A 5,935-nucleotide genomic window follows, 5' to 3' on the forward strand; every position below is an offset into this window, starting at 1 on the left:
AGAGAAGAGCCGGGCAGGAGGCGGGCGCAGGGCCGAGGGGAGGCGGGCGACGTCTCCCGGGCACCGACCCCGAAGGGCCCGGGACCGCCCGAGAGCACGTCTCTCTGTCAGCCTGCCGCCCCAGGACCCGTCGCTGGCCTCACCGGGTCCCGACCCTCCGCCGGCCTCACCGGGTCCGACCCTCCGCCGCCCTGCTGGGAAGCTGGGAGTCCGCTCCCCAGGCCAGGAGCGGCCGGCCGGCACAGGTCTCGGGCTTCTTTCTTCTTCGCGAGGCGTTACTGCCAGGAATGATGCGCTTTCGCCGTCCTGTCCGAGCCTCAGCCTCGATTCGGGCAAGTGCAGGCAGGACAGAGAGAGGCAGGGGAGGACGCCTAAGAGAGGGCAGAAACTAGACAGGACTCAAGCCCCCTGGAGGCGCTCCCCAAGTACCCACTTGCCCAAAGACAGCTGGTGGCCAGCAGAAAAGCCTTCTTGCCCCTCCCTGAACCCGGGTCATCTGTGGCTCAGGAGCTCTCCGTCCAAAAGGGGTTGATCCTCGCTGGGCTGACGGTCCTATCTACTACACGTGCAGCTGGCACGATTGCCAGTGTTGAAGCCAGCCCGGGGTTAGAGTCGTGAGAAATGCGGCAGTTTGTCCGACTCGGCTTGGCTTCTTTTCCTCTGTGGGACTATTCTGTGCATATGCTATTATCACTGCGCCTCGCGTAAACCTCAAGGGTGCCTTTGAAAGAGCTGTCCCAGAGGGCCGGCGCATCTCAAGGCAGCCAAGGCTGTGGACAACAAGGGCCCCTCGGTTCTCCAGGTCCCCATCAGCTCATCACGACAGGAGACTCGGAAACAGCGAACAATTCTGGGGGAAGCGCCGGCCCAGAAAGGAAAGGACCAGCTTCCAGGGCTTCGGCGACAGCCGCATTTCTGCGCGAACTGGCGTGGACCTGGGACCGGACCGGGGAGGGCGTATTCCTCGGATCGTTGCCTGCGCGGCGGTGGCGGCGCCGTGGCCTGGGCCTTAGGCGCAAAGCAAAGGGGTGGCCCTGCCGCGGGAGTGCGGGCCCTGGGCCTCGTGGCCCCGGGGCGGAGGCAACAACAGGAGCAGGCTTGAGGCCTGCCTCCGTGGCCCGCAGACAGCGCACATGCGCACCAGCGGCTGTTCCCGAAGGGGGCGGGGACGGGGGGCGGGGGGAGAGCAGGGAGGGCGGGAAGGGGTGCGCCCACCCGCCCACTTCCGGCCCCGCGTGCAGGGAGTCGGGACCCGCCTTGGCGACTCGAGCACGTGTAGGTGTTTTCCCCTGATCGCAGGTTTGTCGTGTGCTGCTTTCCTGGGGCGGGCTCCCGGCCCTACACTGGGAACTGAGGCTCCTGGCTCACCGCGCCGCGGGGCAGTTGCGGCGCGGGCCGGACTCTACCTCGACGTGAAAGCCGGGGTTTTCGGCCCGCTCCTCAAGGCGCTTGCGTTTTCTCTTGTCTTTAGGGCCCCTTTTGCACCACGATGCAACAGGCCCTGGAAAGGGCTTTGGACCGTGCGGACTATGTCATCGCAGGCGCCCAGCAGAGGCCTCCAAAGAGGAGAGGCTCGTCGAGTGGGGAAGCATCTCTCTACGAGAAGCTTTACGACATCTATGTGGAAGAATGTGGGAGAGAGCCTGAGGCTCCGGAGGAGCTAAGAAGCAACGTGAACTTGCTAGAGAAGCTCGTGAGGAGAGAGTCGTTGCCGTGTTTAGTGGTCAACCTGCACCGGGGAGAGGGGGGATATTCGCTGATGCTCCAGGGGAAAGACGGAGCGTATTCGGAGACCGTCCGGCTGCCCTACGAAGAACGCGAATTGCTCGAATACCTGGATGCTGAAGAACTACCTCCCGCTCTGCTGGACGTGCTGGAAAAATCGGAGGTGAACCTCTTCCAGTGCGGGTGCGTCATAGCGCAGGTGCGGGACTACAGGCAGTGCAGCGGTGGGGAACCTCCGGGCTACCAGAGCAGGCACATTCTCCTGCGCCCGACCATGCAGACGTTAGCCTGCGACGTGCAGTCCATAACCAGCGATGGCCAGGAATGGACCCAGGAGGACAAACTGTCGCTTGAGAGCCAGCTGATCTTGGCCACCGCTGAGCCCCTGTGCCTGGATCCTTCTGTAGCAGTAGCCTGCACGGCGAACAGGCTGCTCTATAACAAGCAAAAGATGAACACTGGGCCGATGAAAAGGAGCTTCAGGAGGTACTCTGCCTCCTCTCTGCATCGGCAGCGGGAGCTGTCTGCTTGTCCCCCTCCTCCTGAGCTGACAGTGTGGGCCTCTTGCCGGAAACGCAGGGAGCGCCAAGACCGTCCCTGGTACGACCTCAAAATTTCTAAGGCGGGGAGCTGCGTAGATACGTGGAGGCGGAGGCCGTGTGACTTGGCGGTGCCTTCGGAAGTGGATGTGCAGAAATATGCCAGAGGGAGGAGGTCCGCCCAACGGGTCGTCTCACCTCCGGGAGTCTGGCCAGCCGGCGAGGTGAGGGACGGTGGTACGTGTGGCCGCGAAGCCGGCCAGGAGCCTCAGAGCACGGAGCTGAGCTTCCCGAAGTCGCCGCCGCCGAATAATCCACCTTCCTCTGGAGCGAGAAGGCCCTGGAAGGAAGACCGGTGGGAGGGACAGATGTCTCCTCCGCACCCCTGCACAGACGACCGTTCAGGCAGTGTCCCGCCGGAATCAAAGACGGCTGCCGGCGGGGTGGTCACGGGGGCAGAGCTGGCCGTCCCGCAGAAGGCCAGCTGTACGGTCACCGGGTCGCACGGCTCAGGCGGCCTCAGTGGGCTTCCTCCCGGGAACGACCCAGAACAGCCTGACATGGCGTCGGTTCGGTCTCCAGTCCAGGGGGAAGGCGTGGGACGGCCACCTCTGCGCATCAGACTTCCCTGGAGCTCAGGAACGAGCCGGTCGGGGAACAGTTTTATTCCATGGGAGGCCAGCAGCTTTCGTAAATCTCCATCTCCTGCTCCCGCTCCTAAGCCAAGTCCCTCCCAGCAATCCCCCGTGGCCGTGAATCGAGGGAGCCTGCTTCCCGCAGCCACCGTGTCCGCCGCCAGCGCCCCACAGAGGAGCCCGGCCAGCCGGGTCTCGGCCGGCTCCCAGCAGTCCTCTGTGAGCGTGACCGGAGTGGGCACGCTTCCTGCAGCCCCCGTGTCCACGGCCAGCTCGTCCGTGAGAGCCCCGGCCACCCGGGTCCCGGCCAAGGCCCAGAAATCCTCTGTGGAAGTGATTCGAGTGAGCGTGTTTCCTGCAGGCACTTTGCCCACCGCCAGCTCCTCACTGAGAGCCCCGGCCACCCGGGTCATGGCCAAGTCCCCGAAATCCTCTGGGAAGCAGGGCCCTGGAGTCGGCAGGCTGCCTGCAACCACCCCATCCGCGGCCGGCTCATCGCAGAGCAGCCCGGCCGTCCAGGTCACGGCCAGCTCCGCGGGCCACAGCCTCCTCCAAGTGGCGGGCCCCGGTTGCGGAGCGCGGGCTTTGGAGAGGGGCTCTGGCCCGGGGCAGGGCCCTCAGGCTGGGGCCAAGGCTCCTGTGGGGATCCAGCCCAGCAGCCTGCCTTCAGGCGCTCGGCCCCCCAGTGCGGTGCCCGCTGCAGCGCGGAGTCCTCCGGTCCGCGTCCAGTTTTTTTTAAAACACGCTTCCGGCCTCGGGCCAGTAACTCTCCTGGAGGTTCCCCAAGAGTCGCTCCTTTTGAACACAGCGCGGCAGCCAGAGCGGCGGCTCTATCACTTGATTTCCCAAGAACAACTTCAGCAAGCCTCCACTGGGGGTCCTCAGCGGCCTGGGCCCCAGGGTCCAAGTGGAGGAGGTGCAGCCAGTCCAGAAAGGGCCTCCTCTGCTCAGCAGGCTGTGGCGCTAAACCTGGCCGGCGAGGGGGAGCTGCCGCAGCCCCACGCGGCGGTGTCGGCGGTGTGGGCCCCGTTGGGCTCTGGGGAAAGCCAGAGAAGCCCAGAGCAGAGCTGTCCTCGTCCCGCGCACACACTGCGGCCGCCCCAGCCACAGGGACCACGGTTGAGAATCTTGCCGGGCCCTGTGCCCATGACGACAGTCATCGCCCAGACAGCCGGGCGGCCTCTGGCCCCGCGGCCCACGAGCCTGGCCAAAGGAAAAATAGACAGAAGCCCGCCTTCCCCTCCCAAATCCTGAGTCTTGCCGTATTTTCTCTTTGTACAAAACACCAGAGCATGGGCCCAAACCAGCTCCCGAATTTTGACTTCATTTTGGTTCTGGGTTTTGGTAGTGTTTTTTTTTTTTTTTTTTCCTTTTCCTCGATGTGTCTGTGTTTTACATTTCGGTGTCCAGACTGTTTATGGAAGCACAAGCTCGTGAGCGTTTCGTAGAAACAAGGCAGCGACTCAGGACACTGGGATTGTTTTTGCTTAGAGTCGTCGCTTTGTTGCTATCCTTGTAGACAGTCATCTTATTAGTTAATGTTCTAAAGTAGATCCAGCTCCAAACTGGGTTCGGTCGAAACCCCCGAGAAAGTATAATTTCTCGAGAACCGTAAACGTGCACTCGCACCACAGTTAACATGGGTACTCCTTGAAGAGGATGGTTGTCCAAACTTTTAGGGGAGCTAAAAATCCTGACCTAAGATGTACCGCCTTAACCATTTTTAAGGTGCCTTTGGTTGATGCTGGGTAGGTGGACATGGTTTCCCAAGGCGGTTCTGGGGCTATTCTCTTGCAAAAGCGCAGCTATCCCCACCAGCAGAGCTCCCCGTTCCCATCCCCCGCCCCCAGCGCAGGAACCCAGCCTTCTATTTTCTGTTTTCCCGAGCTGGACTGCTTCAGATACTTTGTATGAATCCTGAAGGGGTGTTTGTCCTTCGGTGACTGGCTTCCTTTGCTTGGCATGAGGTCCTGAAGTTTCCTGTGTGTTGTAGCCTGGGAAGGGAAGGGCGTAGCCTTTTGCACATGGTTTCCCTGTGCATCGTCTGTACTGAAGTGACTTTTTAAATACCAGAAACCCCTTTTGGAAGAGTGGTCTTGGTGTGTGCTGGTTTGTGCACCGTGTATGAAACGCAATTCTGGCAAATTTGATTTGAAAGAAACTGTGAAACCTCCCCAGAGAGGATGTGCTTGCCAGGCTTATATGGAGGATGTGGGCAGAGTGGCTCAGGGGCGCCCCTGCTTGGTGGCGGCGCCTAGGCTGCACTCAGTGCCCGCGCTGCCCCCTGCAGAGCCCAGCCCCTCTCGTCCAGGTGCAGTCACTGGCCTCGAAAAGGCACCTGTGGGATGTCTTGCTTTCTCCCTGTTTGGTCCTTTGCTTGGTTTAGAACTCCTGGTTATTTGGAGACATTGAAGAGCTTCGCATTGGCAAATGTGTGTTATTTGTTTGCTTTTCAAGTGTTGGCGACCTCTGCTCTGGTCAGATTCGGAAGCGGGACCCCTACGCCCCTTTCTGCCTGTCCCCTCCTGGGGCCCCTGGGCTGTCCTGCATCCCGGCTCCCCCATGTCCGTTCCTGCTTTCTCGTGTCGGTGTGGCTCACGACAGCCCTGAAGTTCTTTCTGTTTCCCCTTCCTTTGTACGGAGACGCACTTCTCGGGAGCGACAGTCACCCGTCCTCAGGGGTGCCGCTGGGCGTCAGTCGCTGCATTTACGCGGCTGTGCCATCACCAGCTGTATTTCCCAAGCAGCTGCCTCACCCCCAGGGCGGCCTCTGTGGCCACGAAGCACCGGCTGCCGTCCTGTCCCCCAGCCCCGGAAGCCCCCGTTCCTTTCTGCGTCCGTGGACGGCCGCGTTCTGGACACTGGCTGACGGTGGCGTCGGAGAGCAGTGACCTCTCATGTCCGGCCTCCGTCGCTCGGCGCAGTGTGGTCGAGGTTCGCGTGTGGTGTCACCCCCGCCGCGCTTCGCTCCTTCTTGCTCGGCGGAGCCTTACACGCCGGTGTGCGTGTCCGTCCCTGCGTCTGCCCGCTCTCCGT

At 62.0% G+C, this 5,935-nt stretch overlaps 1 pseudogene across 1 annotated transcript; it reads left to right on the top strand.

Annotated features, from left to right (window-relative positions):
• The first annotated feature begins 1,489 nt into the window (after positions 1 to 1,489).
• On the top strand, positions 1,490 to 4,153 carry LOC309855942 (transcription factor SPT20 homolog pseudogene; annotated as a pseudogene). The gene has a single exon. The product of its transcript is annotated as a transcription factor SPT20 homolog pseudogene (transcript).
• Positions 4,154 to 5,935: the final 1,782 nt, after the last annotated feature.

The sequence above is a fragment of the Mustela nivalis genome (assembly GCF_964662115.1).
Source record: "Mustela nivalis genome assembly, chromosome: X".
Lineage (NCBI taxonomy): Eukaryota > Metazoa > Chordata > Mammalia > Carnivora > Mustelidae > Mustela > Mustela nivalis.